Source organism: Desmodus rotundus, chromosome 4 (genome assembly GCF_022682495.2).
Source record: "Desmodus rotundus isolate HL8 chromosome 4, HLdesRot8A.1, whole genome shotgun sequence".
Taxonomy (NCBI): domain Eukaryota; kingdom Metazoa; phylum Chordata; class Mammalia; order Chiroptera; family Phyllostomidae; genus Desmodus; species Desmodus rotundus.
Window position 1 is genome coordinate 139727168 of NC_071390.1, and position 22042 is coordinate 139749209.

The 22042-nt window shown below is 42.1% G+C and overlaps 2 pseudogenes; both read right to left on the reverse strand.

Annotated features, from left to right (window-relative positions):
- LOC128780764 (armadillo repeat-containing protein 3-like) overlaps nt 1-3794 on the reverse strand; it is a 57800-nt pseudogene extending 54006 nt beyond the window's left edge.
- Nucleotides 3795-10888: 7094 nt separating this feature from the next.
- Nucleotides 10889-16909, reverse strand: LOC112319496 (forkhead box protein K2 pseudogene; annotated as a pseudogene).
- Nucleotides 16910-22042: the final 5133 nt, after the last annotated feature.

Genomic DNA, 22042 nt, shown 5'->3' on the forward strand with positions numbered 1-22042 from the left:
TATGCTAAAAAGTGTGAAGGTTAAAATGAAAACAGCTAGTTTGTTTGGCCTCTAGTTTGCTTTACAACAGGATTTAGGGTAACAGACATTTAGAGCAAGGTGAGCAAGCTGATAATTACTTATGCAGGTTTGCATATGTGTATTATTTATGAATTTATACTATATTTCTTGTTCATAGTGGTTTATCTGTGATGAGGGAGAAAGATGGGAAAATAAGTCCCTATGATGCTTCATTTCTAGAAAAAAGTCTGTGGCAGTTTTGGCAGTCCCTGACAAAGAGTTAAAGGTTGAGTTGTGAGGCTGATGAAGAAGATTGTGGAAAAACAAGCCCCAGGAGACATCCCAGTCTTCCAAAGAACTGGGTTTGGTTGCCCAGGCGAGGCAGCAGGTTCTACTATTGTGTGTTGCTCTGATACTCAATAGTCACCAGGCTTAGATTCCCATCAGCACTTAACTAGGGAGAGAAGTTCCTGACCCATTAACATAAATGTTCAGTTGATACTTAATCATTGATATTCCAGGGCCAGGTCATAGTCTCTTGTGAGTTTAGATACTGTTATTTATCCACTGAAGCTCAATTGCCTCTGAAATACTAAGAGAATAAAAGGGCCACGCTCATGAATTCGAAGACCCAACCGTGAATCATGGCGGTTACACACTAGGCCTGCGGGGATTTCAGTGGATCGCCTGCCTCCTTCTACAGTCCTGCAGAGTGACGGGATGAGGGACAGAGCCCTGAACCGTGTCACTGATAATAACAGCACTGACTAAGTTCTGAACTGGTGCCAGACATGGTTCTAAGCTTCCTGTATCGACCTAACCTTCCCTCACCTCTCTGAGTAGGTATCAAGTGCATATCCTGTGACATGGATAGACTCACATCCTCACGGGCGCACAGAGGTTAAAGATATTTGCCTCCCATCGTGGATGGTGGGTGATAGACGGAGCAAGAACTCAGACTCTGGCCGTTAACTCCAGAGCCTTCCTCTTAGTTGCTGAGTATCTTGCCTTATACTGAATACCGCATTCTAAGGAAATTTCTGCTGGTAATTTTAATGCAATCATCGTGCAGGAAGTTTGCCTTGTGTTACAGCATCACGAACAGCCTTTCAGTCAGACGTGGAAATAAGTGCAGAAGGCAGAATATAGTTCTATTGGTTGTTGAAGCCATATCTTCCTATAGCTATTTTCTTAGCTAGTGTTCCCTTTTATGAGAAGGAATGGAGGTCAGTAAACCATATATGCGCATATTATCGTGTGTTTTGACAAGAAGAATATTAAGGAAAACAAAGAAAGCTTTTTGTTTTAACTGTATCACCAAACATCCTTCTCTCTGTCCCTATTATTACCCATTTTAACCAGCAGACGAAAGACTAATGAAAATAAAACTCTCTGACACCCACTAGGATGTTCACAGCTGCACGATCTGAAATACCCCAGATGGGAAAGCACTCAGACTCCCCGTCAGTGCTAGAACGGAGAGGTAGACGGAGGTGTTTTCATACAGGGAAATGTTGTACAGCAATAAAAATCATAATTACACACAACAGTACGGCTAAATCTCAAAGATGTGCTGTTGAACAGAAGTCAGACAAAAGAGAACACACCTTGTGGTTCCATTCACAGGCTTCGAATACCGGTCCCACCGCATGGTGAGGGTGGCGTTCTCGGGGGTCGGAGGGGGTGCTGGAGGACTGGTCACGTTTTGTTTTGTGATCTGCGTGCTGGTTACATGGGTGTGTTCATTGTGCAAAAACTAATTGATCTGTATCTTTTTGTGCACTTTTCTGTATGTGTATTATGCTTCAATAAAAAGTTTATAAATGGGGGGGAAATAAAAATCTTTGGAAGAAGCACTGTTTTCAGGAAATACATAAGGACAAAACTACCATTAGTTGATACAGAAAAATGTATTTCTCAAGCAGTTATTATATCCCTTTTTAAAATCTGGTTTTCATTTATAATTTGTACATCAAAACCTTGCCCAGACCTTGAAGATGTGTACCCTGTAACAAATTCCAAGTTCTGATACCTTAAATTGTAGCACACTGTTTTAAAGTACTAGAGTTACAAGACAGAAAAGTGATTAGATAGTTTAATACTACTCTGTCAACTTTTTAGCATAAAGTCAGAATAGGGGAAAGGTGGAGAGCCCCTTGGGAAAAGTAGTAGTCGGGGCCATTGGTAATTGCTACACTGCCTCTGGCTGCCCGCAGGGCTGCTGTGAGCTGAGGAGGCGGAGCTAGAATTAGTTAAAGCTGGGACTGGGATGGTCCCTCAGGTCTCCAAGTGTCTCCCCGAGGATCAGGACACAGAGGATGGTAGCAGCGAGACATGATAACATTAGAGAAAGTGTCTTAGACCAATACATCCATCGATCAATAGTCTCTTCATTCTACTTTCAATCAGAGAGTGTCTGTCATCAAGCACTGTGTTCATGAGTCCACTTCCTAGTAAGAAGATGGCAGTGATGCTCTTCTGCAGCAAAGACAGGGAATGCAAACCTAGAATGCACTGAAAAATAAGAGAATTTGTAATGTTTTAAAATTATGTCCAAAGGAGGGCAGCCAGACTGATAAAATACATCAGGATACCACACTGACCATCTCTGCAAAGCTTTCTTAGACCTGGGCAGACAGGTGCTTCCCACGTGCACTGAAGTATCATATGTAAGTAGTTGCATAGTGTGTGCTTGTGTGTGTGTGCAGCAGAGTGTAAAGGGTTCCCATGGTTTAGATCTTAGTTACTGAGTGTTAACTAGGTGCCAGGCACCAAGAACTTTATTATGTTTTATTTCATTTTACAATAGTTCATACAACAACCGAAATCAGTTGGACATCACAATTCCCATTAAAGAGATGAAGAAAAACTGAAAGAATTTGCCCAAATTTAGCAACTTCATAAAAACAAAAACAAAAACAAAAACAAAAACACAGTTCGTGAGAAGCGGGGCTGGCCTGGAGCTGGCAGCTCTAACCACGATGCCCCAGTGCCGGCGGGAGGTTCCTGTGCTCGGCTCAGTTTCCTTCGAACTATCAAGTCCTGTGAGTTGACTACATGGTAGTTTTTTTTTTTTTCCATTCATGTTTGATTTGAAGAAAATCATACCACGTGGCTTTCAAAACAACTTTCTAGACTGAAAATTGTCCAAGGTCATTTTTATTTTAACACAATGTTTCAGTAATTCAAAAAACATAAAGAGAGAAGATAAAAACATGCTTTTAAAGGAGAGCAACAGGGCTTTGTGTTATAAGGAATGCGTTACTCCAGCATGTGGAATAGAAAGTGACGATGAGCCCAGACTCCTCTCTGCACAGAACTGGAGAGCACATCTGACCTCCAAAGGGTTATCTTCCGACGGCCTTGTGCACATGTCTAACAGCCACAGCATAACTTCCACTTAACTTGGAAAATGCACTTGGGCAACTAACACTAATGACAGACTGACAAATGTAAAGTATTTAAAAGAACAAACCAAAACTATTTATTCATTACCTTGGCTTATAAACATGCCATCCACATACTGGAAAAGCTAATAATCACTCTCTAATTGTGCTAATTATGTAATGACAATGTTGTAAATGTTTGTTTATATAATGTTAGATTTCTCTGACTCATCATTAGTCAGACTTTGGACTTCTGCCACTGTGTACTCATGTATATACTGGTACATGGCAAACTGTTTGAACAATGTATTTTTAAAAGTGGTTGTTAATGGGCTACTAGTATTCAAATCAGAAACTTACCACATCCTTAGGAGGAGGTTTGGCTTTCTTCTTCATCTTTTTACCCATTTGGGGAAAAGATGCAATAAATGGTTGAAGTGTCATTTATGCATTATATATGTACACATTTCTCTGTTACCCATGTCCTTACAAGGTTTATTTCCTTTAACTTTTACCTAAAACAGATTATGTAATACATGTAGAAATTACTGAACATGTACAAATATGTTACCTACCTCCCTATCCAAACCATAATTTTAAAGTAACTGATTGATAAGATTGTTGGGCATTAGTGTTGGCTTCCAGTTTGGAAAGGAAGAGAATAAATATATTAGTGACACAACTTTTACTTTTTAGTTTACCTTGCTGATAGCTCACTTATGTAGGGCTTGGGAGATGAAGTCCAAGTTACTTTTGAGAGATGCAAGAATGTTTTGCTGCAAAGAGAGGGAATTTTTGTCTGCTTTCATACACAGAGCTACCCCAAGCACCTAGAACAATGCTTAGTAGACATTCAGCATTCATAGAACTAATGAACTCTGCTTTTCCTAGGAGTAAGGATTTTGTGAGTTATATCCACGATCTACCCACCCCGGATGAACATTTGCGTCATCTTCCCAGACAATAAAGTTTTCTCTGATATAATCTATAGCTTAATAAAAAGTAATTAAGAGTACAAAGAAAAGCACTCTTGGGAAATCACGATTACTCCTTGCAAGACCCTTTTCTACCTGCCCTCATGGTCCATCACTGTGTGGAAAAACTCAGAGAAAAAGTAGACACAGCTGATATAGCACAGAGGAGTAACTCCACCTGGGTACAGAAAACGTTCCAAGATGTTGGTGACTGTTAGAATTACCCCAGAAATCTTTCAAACTTTCTCCAGTGAGAACGTGTGAGATTATGTTTGGCATAGGCAATCTCTGATGTCACTTTCTAGTTTCGAGGAAATTACTACAGTCTCAAGAGAAATCCCAAGAGAAAGAAAATCCCTGGAGAGAGTCTACAGTGCCAGGGTCAGTTCAGATGACCCGTCAAGGGAGAAGAGCAGCTCCTGGCATTAGAGACACTGACCAGAACTTATCACATACCCACAGGGACTTCTGAAAGACATCTACTCCAGGTCTCTAACTTCAGGTCACATAACCTTCGAGATCTTCAATGGCCTGGACAAGCTCACTCTGTGATGCACTACCTCACACTATTATATCCAATGAATTAAAAAGTCAAAATGTATCCACATCCCCCATTATGTAAATTTTCATCATAAATGGTTTTAAAACCTTGCAGTTGAAACCTCTCAGCAGTTTGTGTACCTGGAAATCCTTGCAAAATGAAAAAGTTATTTTCAAATGTAATCAAGTTTTAATTTAATGTAAAACATTTAATTTAATGTTAATTTTTGCCATTTCATATTTTAGAGTCAATTTTTTTCAAATCTCACACATTTTTCATAGGTGCTTTAAAAAGCACACCAGCCATAGACATTGTGCCCAGAGTATTTTAAGCAAATGTATCCAGAAAGTATCCTGGACAAATGAAAGTCCATCCTATGATTAACCCCTAGAAAAAAGAGATTTCATAGCTTTTAATAACCAATTCTGAAATACAGCAGTCTTAAATTCAAAAAAAGAACTCCCTGTGGATATTTGGGAAGCAATTAAATTACACCTACATCAAGTTGCTTCAAGACCTCTGATTTTCTTTCATTCAGGAAACTGTTTTTCCTATTTCAGCATATTGGCTTTGCTGAAACTGCACACTGAGGAGTGCAGAGGTTGGAAGGGTCTGAACAGACAGGATCCCAGCGATGCAGCTGGTCCTAGGCTCTGCTGTGAAGCAGGAAGTGTTCAGTTTGTGTTTTAATCACCATATTGGGTGTGAATGTTAACGGGGGAGAAAGTGTACAGCCGGCACAGGCCAGACACAAGGAGCCTTAGAGATGACCCTAATGTTAAAAAAAACAATCCACAAAACTTTATAAACTCATTTTACTGAAAATCATTATGACACAATTAAATTACCTTATATTAATTTACTTTGAAGATTTTCCTTTACAGCTAGGGATGTTAAATTAAGAAAATAAATACCTTTGATTTTTGAAGCAAACTAAACCAGTTTATGACTATTTTACCACCTCTCCATTGATTTCTTTTATTCTATACATAAATTCTGTAATTTATGTACAATTTATCCTATACATAAATTTTATTCTATAAATTCCAATCATAAAATTTACCATTTTAACCCTTTTTAAGTGTACCACTTCTTACAGGTAATACACTTCCCTATAGAGAATTTGTAAAAGCCAAGAAGGGCACACGGAATAAAACAAAAATCACTCAGAAATAAGCTCTGGGAGAAAACAGTATTTTGATACAGTTCCTTTTTTGTGTATGTTTTCTACAGTGATTTTACCATCCTCCCTGGATTTCTATTCCGTTCTCAACTTCCCTTCCTGGGACCATTTTCCTAATAAAGTCTTAAATTAATGACCAGGTTTTGAAATCTCAGTCTCCACTTACTGCTCCAGTCATCTCCAGTGGATCAGCATATCGTGTCATTTAAAACATTATTTAAAAATCCATTGTGTATCCAGCCAGTTTCCATTTGTTTCTAATTTTATGGAATAATGGACAAGGCAGCAAGGAACTTTAGACATAAATGAGTGAATCCTTAGGCATAAAATCTTCATCCACATTCTCAACTGTTTCTTTAGGATAAATCCCTAGCTGCAGAATAACCAGATGAAAGGGTATGAACCTCATCGCATTGGGTATGAAAACTAGTCAGCTTTAAACTTGCAGCTTCTTGACTATGGAAGAGCAACCACATTTTTTTTCATGAGTTTATTGATTATTCGTATTTCTCCTTCGTGAACTTTCAGCCTCGGCGATCTTAAATATTTGCTAACGGGGAGATTTATTTTGAGAAGACTTACAGGGGAGGAGGAGAGCTGGAGCAGAGACCCACTTCCTGAGTCGAGTACGGAATCTGAACCCCTCACCTCTCTCTCGGGGTCTCCGCCGTGTTGCCTGTTAAGTGGGAGCTGACCGGGCAGCTTGCGAAACCCACCCCTACCCCAGCCGAACAGAGGTGACCCTTTAGCTGCCCCTGACGTCCCCACCCGCGCGCCACCTCCTCCGTCCCCAAGTTTAGCTGGGACCTCTGCCCGGGGCCTCTCCACACCGCGGGGCAGCGGGGCAGCCGCCCACTTTCCTTTCCCGGCCGGGAGACCCAGCGGAGCTGCGGCTCCGCAGACCTAACGTACAGCAACCGCGGCGGAGGCCGGAGCCTGCGCGCCTCTCCGAGCGCAGCCGCGGTCCCGCGTTGCTAGGCGACACGGCCGCGCGTGCGCGCCGCGGGAACGCGCCTCGGAAGGGGAAGCGCGCACCCTGCGGCCCGCGCCCATTGTTCCCCCGGGATCGCGGTTGCTACCCGAGGTGGCACGTTATCCTTAAATTCGTAAGAGTCCCTTGAATTGGGGCCGGGCAGACTCCGGAATCCTCCCCTCCCGAGCCGCGGAGGTCCAGCCCAGGTGAACACTGCAAAGCCGGAGGCAGTGCAGCCCGGATTCCGGCGGAGGGCTGGCTCTGGACGCGCAGCCGCCGCGACGCTCGGCGCGCCCCCGACGGGCGACCCGGGTCAGGGTCCCCCGCGCTGCCGAGACTTCGCTCGGCTGCAGACCTGCGCTGCCACTTTCCCTCCGCTAGGGCATCCAGTCTTTTCCCACGGAATTTATCCCTTCCCTTCGAAACTTCCTCTTCTTCCCTCGAGTCTTTCCTCTTTCTGCCATTCCTCCCAAACGCCTTGAACCTCAGTTTCCCTTCCTCCTCCTCCAGCAACTCCAGCCTCTGGTTGAGTCAGTTGGCCATCAATATTTTGTCCTATATTTTGCCCCCTGTGATACTGTCACCCCAATCCAGGGCCTCCTAAGTAACGACTACGATTTCCCTCTCTTTGCAGTTCGTTCTACAGACCACGGACAGATCAACCGTCCAGAAATCTTTGCTCTAGTGTGTCACTTCCCTACTCAAACTTCACTGGCTTCCTAAAATACAGTCTAAACTCATGAGCCTGGCGTTCAGTACTGCCTGCCCATCCCTATTCGTTCCGTCATCTTTATATCCCACCACACAAGCCCCAAACAAACTTACTGTTCCCCCCGAATTTTTCCATGTTTTCTCCTCCCGATGTTTGCTCACTCTTCCTTCATCATCTATTCAAGAAATATTTATTAAGAGGTACTATTTGCAGGTCATGTGTAACTCTTGGAATATTATTTCATTTCTACTTAATTAAGCTCAGATCAAGGGACAGCTTCATAAAATACTCTTCGATTCACTTTTGCAAAAGATCTCTCCCTCCTACGAATCCCTCTGACACCTTTCATCTCCCACCTGCTCCTGTTGGTCCTCCAACACTATGTTCACATCCCTTTATGTCTCCCCTTGCCTTTTAAACTACCTGATAAATAGCATGGTATATACTTAGCAATTCTTTGTATTAAATTTACTATGGTCAGGTAATAACATAGGATTTCTGTCTCCTGATTGGACCTTGAATATTACACCTCTGGATCTCAACCTCTCTCCCTCTCTCCCAGGCCTTTCCCCTTCATTATATGTGAAGTCTCTACTATGTCTCTTGCAAAACAAAACAAAACAACAAACAAATAACGAAATAAACCTCCTTTGGTCCTGTATCTACTCCTAGCTATCACTGTTTTTCTTTTTCTCTTCTTGACCATGACTTTCCAAAAAAGTAGCCTGCATTTGATACTACCACATTTTTAACCTCTCATTCACTCTTCAAACTATAGTCATTGGGTTTGTCCCCACCACTAACATTACCCAAGGCCATTGGCTGTTTCTTAGTCTTCATTGTTTTTGACATCATTGCTGCATATAACACTCTGGGTGATACCTCATTTTTGAAACACCATCCTTAGTTTCCTTGATACTTTTAGCTCTTCACCTCCTACTTTCCTGACTATTATTTAAGGTCTTTCTTTATACCGTCTTAAATGTTGATATTTCCCAGGGATCTATCCCTGGCTCTCTTTTCATACTATCTGTTTTTCCAGAGTGATCTTTTTCATATTTGTTATTTCACTGTCATTTATACAGCTCCAAATCAGATTCCAATGCTGAGCTATAGGCTTATATATCCATCCTCTTCCTGGACACCTTTACCTGGATGTTCACAGGCACCTCAAACATTACCTGCCTAAACTCATCACTTTCCCAATGTAAACATGTGTTCTACGTACCAAGGGGTACCCCCCTCTACCTAAATATCTAAACAAGAAGTCTGACACCCATCCTAGAATCATTCTCCTTCATATCCAGTCAGTTATTGGATTCCCCAAAAGTCTCTTTAATTTATTCCGACCTTACCATTCCCATAGCCGAAGAATAGAATGTCACCATCTCTTACCTGGATTCATCTAATAAGCCCTCTGACAGGTCTCCCATCTTCTAGCTTCACCCAAACGGCAGCCAATCTTCTCCAGGATGATCAGTTATCTTTGTAATGTCTCTTTCTTTGTTGGCTTCCAACTCCTCCACCATATATGAGATAAGATGCAACAAGATTCTTTTCTTAAAATTATTGATTTAGAGAGAGAGGGAGGGAGAGAGAGAGAAATGTGGAGATGTTGTTCCACTTATTTATGCATCCATCGGTTGCCCCTTCTATGTGCCCTGACAGGATGAAACCCGAAGCCTTGGCGTATCAGGATGATGCTCTAACCAGCTGTCCAGCTGGGGCCACAACAAGATTCTTAAATTGGCATTCAAGACCTTGTTCTAGCTTACTGCAGATTTGGTAATATCCCTTAAGGATTTTGCATCTATATTTGTGAGGGATATTGGTCTATAATTTTTTTATTGTAATGTCTTCATCCCTTCTTGGTATCTGGATAATGCTGCTCTCATAAAAAAAAAATTAAGAAGTATTTTTTTAAGATTTTATTTACTTATGTTTAGAGAGAAGGGAAAGAAGGGAGAAAGAGAGAGAAAGAAATATCAATGTGTGGTTGCCTCTTGCACACCCCCTACTGGGGACCTGGCCTGCAACCCAGGCATGTGCCCTCACTGGGAATCGAATTGGTGACCCTTGGTTTGCAGGCCAGTACTCAGTCTACTGAGCCACACCAGCCAGGGCAAGAAGTGTTTCTTCTTTCTTCAGTTTTCTGGAAGTGTTAATGCAGAATTGGTAAGATTACTCCCTTAGAATTTATTACTGAAGCTATCTAAGCCCAGGATATTTTCTGTAGAAAGGTTTTTAAGTATGAACTTTTAAGAAATAGATACACAGCTATTCAGGTTATCTATTTCTTTTGAGTGACCTTTGGTAGTATTTGTAGTTAAAGGATTTTCCCACTATCAATAACTTGACAAGTTTATTAATATATATTTTTCAAAATATTTCTTATTGTTTTAATTTTTGTAGTATCTATATTGATGTTCCTCCTTTCATTCTTGATGTTAGTTTGAAAATTGATTTAAAATGATACATTTATACAAAAACCTGCACATGAAAGTTTATAGCAGTTTTATTTGTAATCATGGAAGCAACCAAGAAGTCTTTCAATAAGTGATTGAATTAAAAAATATAAAATATTCTTATAATGGAATATTATTAAGGGATAATGGGAATGAGGTTTTTGTTTGTTTGTTTGTTTTTGTTTGTTTTGGAGATGTATTTTACTGAGTGGAAAATGATGCCAAGGACAAAGTCAGCACAAAGAACAAACGACAAAAAGTAGCAAGAGAAATAGTTAAGTGCAGCCCGCGAGTCCAACAGTTCATTACCGCTACTAGTGGCGTCCACGTGTCAGTTCCACACCGAGCTGGAGGGGTCAATTCAACCCGCAGCTGTCATCATGTAGCTCCCCCCGAACTTGAAACAGACAAAGCAAGTCATTCCATAGGCTGAAAACAAGCAGAACTACGTTGTTTCTTTTTTCCAAGAGAAATCCACACTAAAGGCCCTGTGAGTCCCAAACTTTCCAAGTAGAGGAGTGCTCTGAAATGTCGAAGACCCCATCATTTTGTAAAGAAAGAAAGTACTCAAAATACTCTAATTCCACCTGAACAACAAAATCCTGTCTCATCTGCCAGCCCCTGGTGTCCTTGGGTGACGGGGCGGCTCCTGCGCTGTCCCCTCGAGAGGAAGGCCCATTCCAACTCCACCGCTCGCACCAGGAGCTTTCCTCACTCGGAAGGATGGAGTCTTCGCTCAGAGTTGAAAGCCGAGCGCTGGATGGGGAGACTTCTCGGGAACCAGGTTGAGTGGTTTCAGAGTTCTGGAGTGACTTCCGTCTTTAGGAGTTTTAAGGCCCCCTGGATTTTATTTGCATCCTTATGTCAAGTCCAACTGCAGGGCCCTCTGCCCACGGAGAGAGACGCGCGCCTTGGCGAGAGGCAGTGTCTCCTTTTGGCACTAGAGTTGACAGTAAAGTAGGAAAGCTCTCCCGGACGCTAGTTCTGGACGCCCTTCTCCCTCGAGGCCACCGGCGTGTGTCCCTGCTCCGGGCCATGACAATATTCTCACCGTCTTCTGTCTTGACGCACTCCAGCTCTGGCTACTCCGACTGGTCGCTGTTCTGGCGCTTTGAGGGCAGGGAGGCCGAAGCGGTAGCGTGTGTCTCCAGTGTGTACAGAGGACTCTCTGCTGCGCTGCTCCCCTGGACTGCAGACGGGGACCGGCCCCACGTGCCTCCCGTTCTGTGTGACTGTTCTGATCGGCAGCTGGCGCTGACCCAGAGGGACGTGCTGCAGGATGGTGACCGTCTGCACCCGGCTGCTCTGGGCCGCCTGGAAGACGCGGCTTATTTCAGGATAGGCTCCACTTTCACTTTCACCTCCTGGCTATGCCCGTAGTCCTGCAGCTCTGAATTTGGGGGTGGGGGTGCAGCACGGCCACCTGCGTAAGCACAGCCTGTCCAGCGACTCTGGTGACAGACACTGCTGGTATCTGGTGGACGAGGAGCACATCTGCACGAAGGGCTCCAGGGAGGTCGAGATGGTCACGGAGGCGGTGACAGTGTAAGTGATGGGCTTGATCATCGTGGGCAGCTGCTTCTGTCCTGCTATTGACACGCACTGACTAGACAGCCGGGAGCCTGGTGCGCTCTGGCCAGACCCAGCCTCCTGGATGGGCTGCTCGGCCCGGGCTCGGGCTCCAAGGGGGCCTGCGAGCCTTCCCGGGACAGGCTCTCCGAGGTCTGGGCGCCACTGGAGTGAGCAGACGGCACTCCGGAGTGGTTAGGAATGTCCGGGCCACTTCTGGACCAGAGCGGCCCCAGGGGTATCCTAAAGCAGGGCACGCCCCGCGGCTGCCACTTTCTGAAAGCTTGCTCCGCCAGCTTGCTCTACGAGGCAGGGTCTACCCTCCAGAAGGAGCCCCAGCCTGGCTCTTCCTGGGAAGAGAGAGGTTGTGGCGAATTGAATTCCGCCAGCCCTTGTCCGCAGTCCTAGGATACTTAGTATCCCTACTACTCAGTCCATAGTAGGAATACTTTTTAGTGTCATGCGTATGAACTCCACTTAGGGTGAGCTGTTTATCAGGAGCCATTGTCATTGCTTGTACTATTAATCGTGCGTAGAAATAAGGTGACTTTGAGTCGTCTTCTGGGTTGTCTCTACCTGAAACTTCCTTTTCATTTTCTGGCTGTGAGATGTCAGCCATTAAATTGAGGTCATATAGTATGACACAGCCCATTGTACCCTGAAGATCCTGCTCCCCAGGGGCCAGATGGGCAGGAGTTTGCAGCACTGATGGTCCCCGTGGGGGAGGGCAGGGGGCTGAGGAGGTGGGCCATGGAGTCTGGCATGCTGATGGTCAGGGGCGAGAAGTGGGCCTGCACCGGTTCCCCCCCCCCCCACATGTGGGTGCCTGCAGTGGCTCTCTCTTCCCGCTGGAGATGGACAGGGCCATGAACGTAATCTTTTTTTAAAATATATTTATTGATTATGCTATTACAGTTGTCCCATTTCCACCCCTTCACTCAACTCCATCCTGCCCACCCCCTCCCTCCCACATTCCCCCACTATAGTTCATGTCCATGGGTTATACTTATAAGTTCTTTGGATTCTACATTTCCTACACTATTCTTACCCTCCCCCTGTCTATTTTCCACCTATCATTTATGCTATTTATTCTCTGTACCTTTCCTCCCTCTCTCCCCCTCCCAATCCCCTATTGATAACCCTCCATGTGATCTCCATTTCTGTGGTTCTGTTTCTGTTCTAGTTGTTTGCTTAGTTTTCTTTTGTTTTGGTTTTAGGTGTGGTTGTTAATAACTGTGAGTTTGCTGTCATTTTTACTGTTCATATTTTTTATCTTCTTTTTCTTAGATAAGTCCCTTTAACATTTCATATAATGGGGGCTTGGTGATGATGAACTCCTTTAACTTGAGCTTATCTGGGAAGCACTTTATCTGCCCTTTCATTCTAAATGATAGCTTTGCTGGATAGAGCAATCTTGGATGTAGGCCCTTGCCTTTCATGACTTTGAGTACTTCTTGCCAGTCCCTTCTTGCCTGTAAGGTCTCTTTTGAGAAATCAGCTGATAGTCTTATGGGAACCCCTTTGTAGGTAACTGTGTCCTTTTCTTTGGCTGCTTCTAAGATTCTTTCCTTCTGTTTCATCTTGGCTAATGTCATTATGATGTGCCTTGGTGTGTTCCTCCCTGGGTCCAGCTTCTTTGGGACTCTCTGAGCTTCCTGGATTTCCTGGAAGTCTATTTCCTTTGCCAGATGAGGGAAGTTCTCCTTCATTATTTGTTCAAATAAGTTTTCAATTTTTTGTTCTTCCTCTTCTCCTTCTGGCACCCCTATAATTCAGATGTTGGAACGTTGCAAGATGTCCTGGAGGTTCCTAAGCCTCTCCTCATTTTTCCAAATTCTTGTTTCTTCCTTCTTTTCTGGTTGGATGTTCCTTTCTTCTTTCTGGTCCACACCATTGATTTGAGTCCCAGTTTCCTTCGCATCACTATTGGTTCCCTGTACATTTTCCTTTGTTTCTCTTAGCATAGGCTTCATTTTTTCATCTAGTTTTTGACCAAATTCAACCAATTCTGTGAGCATCTTAATAACCGGTGTTTTGAACTGTGCATCCAATAGGTTGGCTATCTCTTCCTCGCTTAGTTGTATTTTTTCTGGAGCTTTGAAGTGTTTTGTCATTTGGGCCTTTTTTTTTTTTTTTTTTTTTTTTTGTCTTGGGGAGTCTGTTGCTTTAAGGGGCGGAGCCTTAGGTGTTCCCTGGGCCCCTAAGGCTGCTGGGAACGTGAACGTGCACATGCGCAGCAGCTGCAGCAGCGGCGCCATGCCTGTTGAACACGCCTTCCAGTCATGCCCAGGATCTGCGGGTAGAAGTTGTGGCTGGCATCTGGCCCTGACTGCGTGGGGCTCGGGAGCCGCTGCATATGCCCGCCACCTGGGGGCGTGAAGATCTCCAGGTGACCCCTAGAGAAGAAGCTCTAGTGATGCTCACGTCAACCGAGCCCTGCGACGAGTTGCAGCTGAGGGTCACCAAGCACCACTTCATCAGGTACTGGAACTCGCGGCATTCTAGGCACGCCACGCCCGGGCGCGAGGCAGGAACCCGCTACGGGGTCTGCCTCCGCAGCTACTGCTGCAGGCGGAAGGCCCGCCGCCGGCTGCAGGGGCGCCCGGCCTTCGCCACCACTGGCTTGCACTGGCTGGCCTTTGCTGGAGTTGAGACCCAATGAGGCCATGGGCGGGCTAGTGACCAGCAGCAGCGAGAGGTGGGACACGCACCAGGAATGAACTATTAATTCACACAACAAAACTGATGAATCTTAAATTTATTTTCCTAAGTCAAGAAAGACAAACCAAAAAGTCTAGAAAATACCCATTTATTACAGACCCTGGAAGAGGTAAAACTGTAGGGATAAAAACAGATTAGTGGTTGACAGGGCTTCTTGGAAGGGAGAGTGCAATGGACCTAATATGGTACTATGGTGGCACATACATGATGCCATGCGTTTGTCAAAACCCATAAAACTTAACAGCACAGAGTGTTAACTTTAATGTATGCAGATTAAACAAAACTAATCAGGAGGTTGGACAGTCCTAGGATTTAATGCAGACTATGATAAAATAATTTAAATGTATTAAAAATGTATGTCATAACCTCACTGAAAGGGATGAGGGAAATGGAGATGGCCTAAAATACTTTGGGAAATGGTGCTTTGATTGAAAACAAAAGAACTATGCACAAAGTTGCTTCTCATAGGAGTTTTTAAAGTTTAATGATTCTGAAAAAGCAGTACATTTATTTGGGGGTTAAGCCAATAAAAATGAAAGGCAGCCATGCTACTAATAAGTAAGATTTTAAAAGATCAAATTATCTGATAAAGGGCAAGAAAGCAGGTTTCATTCACTAAAGAAAGAGTGATAATTTGCTATTTGCCCCTCTATTTATGTAAACCTAATCTCTGACTAAGGTGTCAGTAAAGAATATGAATGGGTTTTGATCAGAAATTACATGTGACCATTTCAAGCTATAAATCAGGTGTGTGTGTGTGTGTGTGTGTGTGTAAAATATTCATAGAAGCAACCCAATTTTTTCTTTTTTTAAGGATCATATTTATTTATTTTTAGAGAAAGGGAGGGAGAGAAACATCAATGTGTGGTTGCCTCTCATGTGCTTCCCACTGGGGACCTGGCCCAAAACCCAGGCATGTGCCCTGACTGGGAATCGAACCAGTGACCCTCTGGTTTGCAGGCAGATGTTCAATCCAATCAGCCACACCAGCCAGAGCTCAACTTTTTCATTTAAAAATGTGAGGCCACTTCATTTGTAAATGTTTTATATTTTCTTTTTTCTTTATCACAAATATGGACTATAAAGAAAATGTTATTATTTTTTCACTTCGTCCCATTCTGACTCCCTCAAATCTCCTTCAGTCTGATTTACAAACATTATCACTTTCTGAATGTGTGCAAAAGTTTGAAAACTCCTCACCTGAAGTTTTTTTTTTTTTGATCACTAAAGCTCTCTGGGTTGGATCTGCAGGATTTGTCCCCAACAGTCCCCATCCAGTAACTTGACATTATCTGTACATGGATATCATCAAATGTCTATTAAACAATTTATGAGAGCTATTCCCACTCCCCCTAAATCAGTGCACTTCCTTTCCTGCTATTAAGGTACCAGAACAGCAAATTAACTATCTGAACATTGTCCATGAATATGAACTAGGACTAGGAGAGTGAGAAATCTGATGGATTTTTCTACCCCACCACAGACAACACTCCTTTTGCATCTGGGTTATTACTGATCTTCAGACTCAGCATGTCTCCCCTGGACTCTGTTCCAGGCTACATTGCTATTTCCTTGCCTAGGAGACATATTGTCTCCTATATGATGTATGTTTTAAAATCAGTGCCCTTAGGTACCACCCACAAGTACTGTGGTTTTGGAAGCTAATTAAACCTCATAACATGATCAGCTCTCCCATGTTAACAACTTAAGAGTCTTTAGCATAACCAACTTCATTTGATTCAGTAGATATATTCTACAAAATACATTTTGGAAAACAATTTTTGAAATCTAATTATACTTTATGAACATTTAGAGAACTGTAAGGATGAATCATTGCATATAGAAAAAGGAAAGAGATGCCCTGGCTGGCATGGCTCAGTGGATTGAGTGCCAGCCTGCGGACCTGTGGTCCGAATAGTTGCCAGTTCAATTCCCAGTCAGGGCACATGCCTGGTTGCAGGCTGAGTGAGAGAGGCAACTGATCAATGTTTCTCTCATGAGATCCATGCTCTCTCCTCCCTCCTTTCCCATCTCTCTAAATAAATATAAAGAAAATCTTGAAAAAGAAAAGAGCCTTTCAGTAAAAGAAAGCAATTACCTATTATTTATTTATTTTATAAATCTAAATTTGCTTCGAGTGAGGAGGTGCATCAATATAATAGTAAGTAATTTATAGTATATTCCTTTTATTGTATTCTTTGAAACATTTTTATTCAATTTGAATCAGTCATGTGATTGGTTGTCATAAATCAATTAAAATTGGTTGAAGATAAAGAATAAAAATACAAGACTTCTGTTTAGAGCATTTAGTACAGCCTTAGCAATGTAAGAAAACCCATAAAGAGTACGGAGAACTCTCACCTTTTCTAGAGCTGAAGCATACATCGTTCGCCAGCATGTACTGTAAGTAGTTGCTCTTTTTCTCAACAGCGGATGGCCACAAGGCAGTTTTTCTACCACATTGTGTTATTTAAAATTATCTGCTTTTTTTGGCTGCTGTTTAAGGGAGTTATTTGCCTGTAAATCCTCTTTATCTCATGCTATGGTTGAACCAAATCTTGGCACAATTTCAGTGCATTTGTCTTGTACCAGGGGAGAAAAAATTAAGGGCCCCAGAGACTGTCACTCTTCTGCAAATAGTCACGGAACCGTGGGGAGCCCTGTAGGCTATTCAAAAGGGTAACACTACTAAGCACCCACTATGAAAAATAGGATCCCTTCACATGAAAGGCAGCCGCACTATAAAAAAGATCATTTACCAGCCTGAAAGGCAGAGTTTCAAAGTAAATAATGCTCATTGTGTACTTGACTCCACGTCTTTAAAATGAGCTCACTTAGTGAACTGTGTCCATAAGTAGCTGTCATTTAGTGTTTAGTCTGGGTTTTACATTTCTTTGACTCTGATCTCAGCTTCTGTAATTGCACTGTGGAGATATCCTCTAGTTTGTTAGAGGGTGTGAGTTATAGGAGAAATCAGGGTGCACCCCATTTAAAGAAAAAGAGTGATGACTGATGTCTGCAACAACATATGCCTTCTCCTAAATGAGAGGGTGACTCCTTCAGATTGGTGAAAGGTGAGATGTCTGTGGATCTTAGATCAACAAAGACCCAGAGAGATCCAAGATGTTGGAGGAGTGAGTGGAAGCTACAATAACGTCCTCCCAGGACCAATGTGGAATTATAACTAAATTGTGGAGAAGTCATACAGAATAAACAAATGAAAAATAGCAAGAGAGAAGTTTTATAACCACGGACAGACAGAAGAAACAGCTGCACCACAACATGACTGGTACGGAGTGTGGAGGAGATGTGGGAGGGATGGCTGGGCTCCAATGGGTGGCAGCTGAAGTGCTGGAAGAATATTTCAATGGCTGAGGGTTTCCCCCTGAGAAGTGTGGGGTCTAAACCCCAGGCTGGGCTCTCCAGCCTATATAGCACCAGAGCCCAAAAAGTGCCCAGATAACATCCAGCTGTGGAAAGTGGCAGGGTTTCTCTCTGCCAGGGACACACAACTGAAGATGCAGAGAGCATTTTAAAGGGACAACACATAAATTTTCATTTGCAGTCACTTATCCTGGGCCCCAGAAAGGGAGAGCAGAAAGGACTGGAGATGCTTCAGGACAGACTGGGGCTAGGGACTTTGGGGGAAGAACTGAGAGAGCAGCCACCAGGATCCTGGTTCAGTTATGCCTTGTGCTGCAGCAGCCATCTTGCCCAGGCAGACCACACCCCTCTGAGTGGCAGCAGCCTGGGGAGAAGCAGTAGCCCCATCTGCAGGAATTACTCTGCTTCATTCTATGGTCCTTAAGCCTGATGGCTGATTACTGAGCGATTAGATTAACAACCAAAGGAGTCAGCCACAGACTGTGGATCCCTGGTAGTCTCAAGAAGGCTGCCTAAGGCCAGACTGGGACACCACCGACATCACCAGAGGCAGATCCAGAAAGAAACAACAGTGGTAAATACTAGATGCTACCAACACAAAATCCACTGTGGTCTGCTCCATGATTTGCGATATTTTCTCTCCTGCATAGGTTTTTAACATTCATTTCTTGTCCTTCAAGATTGTGCATATTAAGTCACTAGATTTTATATTATATTTTAATTTAAATCTGGTATTTTGACCCTCCCTCCTTTTACTCCATATCATCTTCCTCTTTCCTCTTATTTTCATTTTAAATGTTGTTTTCATTCTTGCTACAACTTGATTCCTTTCTGTACTCTTAATGTCTCTTCCCCCTCCAGCCTCTCAAAAACAATTTTCTTGTTGTTGGTCATCTCACATTCTTTTCTACCTCTTAAAATACCTATGTTCTCTCTCCACCTTTATCAATCCTTCCTCCTTGTTGTGGATGGGGTCATTGTTGCATTTCTTCAAATTTATCTGCAGATCTTCACTATTTTGATATTTAGATCTCAAATTTTATCATTCCCCTCTCCCACTGCATTCTGCCTTACTCCTGCCCTTTCTTTTTTAGTCTCAAATTTTATTTTTTCCCTGTCTTAGACTGGTTTTCTTTTCTCAATCTTAGTATTCCTTCTCCCCTTGTCATACCAAAATTACTTTCTTCTAGACATTAATTAAGCTTTTTTTCCTTTCTTTTTTCCCCTCTTACTCCCATCACACCTATATTAATCTTAGCTCATTTGTTGTTGATAGTGCTGTGATGGATATTTTTCTCCTATTTGATTCCTATTTTTTTGTTTATTTACTTTTTTCCTTTTTACTTTCCTTTCTCACTTAATTTTTTTCAACTTCTGTTTCAACCTAATACCATATGCTTCCCCTTCTCTTGCTCCATTCTGCCTTCATCATTCCTTTTTTTATTTATGATGTAAATTTCACTTTCTTTCTCCCTTCGCCTTGCCCCGATTCCCTACACTTATTATTGCTCCTCCCTCTACAGTCTCAAAATCATTTTTCTTTCAGTTAGTCATCTGATATTCATTTCTCCTTTCTTATAATAGTCTTATTCTCTCTACACCCTTATTAATGAGGCTTACTTCCTGTTGATAGTGTGATTGTGATGGAGGTTACTTTTGCGGGTGTGGGCTTGTTCCCTGAGCTGTGTAGTTTTCTTCTGGCAGCACTTGCACGACAGCATGCAAGACATGGTGAAGAAAGTAATCCTCAGTAAGCCAGCCAGAAGGAAGGACCCACCAAAGAATGACCCAACAGCAATCAAAACCCGATTAAAATCAGACAGCCAATATAAATGGCATAAAGGTCATTCCAAAACCATCGAATCCAGGAGATCAAGGAGACTGCACCACTGAATTCTACAGGTCTCCTATCATAGAATTTCAAGCCACAAACACAGGAAATCAAAGTAGATCAATCTAAGAAGCAGAATCATACAGGAAAAGTCTCTCCTAAAAAGGGGTGACAAAGGAACAAGCCCCAATCAAAAGGAAAGGAAGAATCCTCAGAAAGAGTGCTAAATGAAAAAAGGGGACTGCTTAAGACGATGAAGAAGGAGAGAGGAACACAAGAAAAAAGGGAAAAGTGGCAATGATTAAGTACCTATCAATAATAACCTTAAGTGAAAATGGATTAAATGCTCCAATCAAAAGATATAGAGTAGCCGAATGGATAGAAAACATGACCCACATTATGCTGTCTACTAGCAACCCACCCAAGAACTAAAAATGTACACAGGCTGAAAGTGAAGTGATGAAAAAAAAATATTCCAAGCAAACAGACCTGATAAAAAGGGAGGTAGCAATACTTATATCAGATAAAATAGATTCCAAATCAAAGGCCATAAAAAGAGACAAAGGAGGACACTATGTAATACTTAAGGGAACAATTCACCAAGAAAATATGACCCTTGTAAACATATATGCACCCAATATAGGAACACCAAAACATATAAGGAAAATCTTGGAGGACTTTAAGAAAGATATAGACAGCAACACATTCACACTAGGAGATTTTAACTTCCCAATGGATATAATGGATAGATCTTCCAACCTGGAATCAACAAGGATATTGTGGCATTGAATGACACTGTAGATAAAATGAACTTGATATATATAGAACCTTTCACCCCCAAGAACCAAAAATACACATTCTTTTCAAATGCACATGTAACATTTTCAAAGATAGACCACATGGTAGGTCACAAAACAAGCCTTAACATACTCAAGAAAATTGAAATGATATCAAGCATCTTCTAGATCACAATTGCTTGAAACTAGAAACCAACCTAAAGGAAAAAAACTCAAAAACATTCAAATTCATGGAGACTGAATAACACGCTATTAAATAATGAATGGGTTAACAATGAGATCATGAAGGAAATCAAAAAAATTCTGGACACAAATGAAAATGAACACACAACAACCCAAAACCTATAGGACACAGCAAAGGTAGTCCTGAGAGGGAAATTCATAATATATAGGTGTACCTAAAAAACATAGAAACATTTCAAATAAACAACCTAATCTTACATCTACACAAACTAGAAGAAGAACAACAAACAAAGCCCAGAGCTAGTAGAAGGTAGGAAATAATCAAGATCAGAGCAGAATTAAATGACACAGAGACTGAAAGAATAATTCAAAGAATCAATAAAGCCAGGATTTGGTTCTCTGAAAAAATAAAGAAAATAGACAAGCCTTTACCCAGGCTCGTCAAGAAAAAAAGACAGAATACCTACATAAATAAAATCAGAAACAAAAGAGAAATTACAACCAATACCATAGAAATACAAAGGATTGTAAGAGATTACTATGAACAACTATATGTGAAGAAATTTGACAACCAGGGTGAAATGGACAAATTTAGAAACATATAATCTTCCTAAACTGAATCAAGAAGATGCAGAAAGCCTGAATAGGCCAGTAACACACAATTAGTGAAATTGAAGCAGTAATACAAAAAAACGCCTGGCACACAAAAGCCCTGGACTGGATGGCTTCACAGGCAAATTTTACCAAACATTGAGGGAGGGGCTAATTCCTATCCTTCTCAAACTACTCCAAAATATTCAAGAAGAGGGAAGATTCCCAAACTCTTTTTAAGAGGCCAGTATTATCCTAATTCCAAAACCAGGTAAAGACACAGCAAAGAGAGAAAACTACAGGCCAATATCGCTGATGAACATAGATGCTAAAATCCTCAACAAAATGTTGGCACACCAGATCCAGCAATACATTAAAAAATCATACACCATGATCAAGTGGGATTCATCCCAGGGATGCAAGGATGGTGTAATATTCACAAATCAATAAACATAACACACCACAGGGACAAAATGAAAGACAAAATCACATGATCATATCAATAGATGCTGAGAAAGCATTTGATAAAGTACACCACCCATTTATGATAAAAACAAAGTGGGAATAGAGGGAGCATACCTCAACATAATAATGGCCATTTACAAGAAACCTACTGCAAACATCATACTCAATGGGAAAAAACCAAAATCTTTCCCCCTATGATCAGGAACTAGACAAAGATGTCTGCTTTCACCACTTTTATTCAACATAGTACTGGAAGTTCTATGTTGA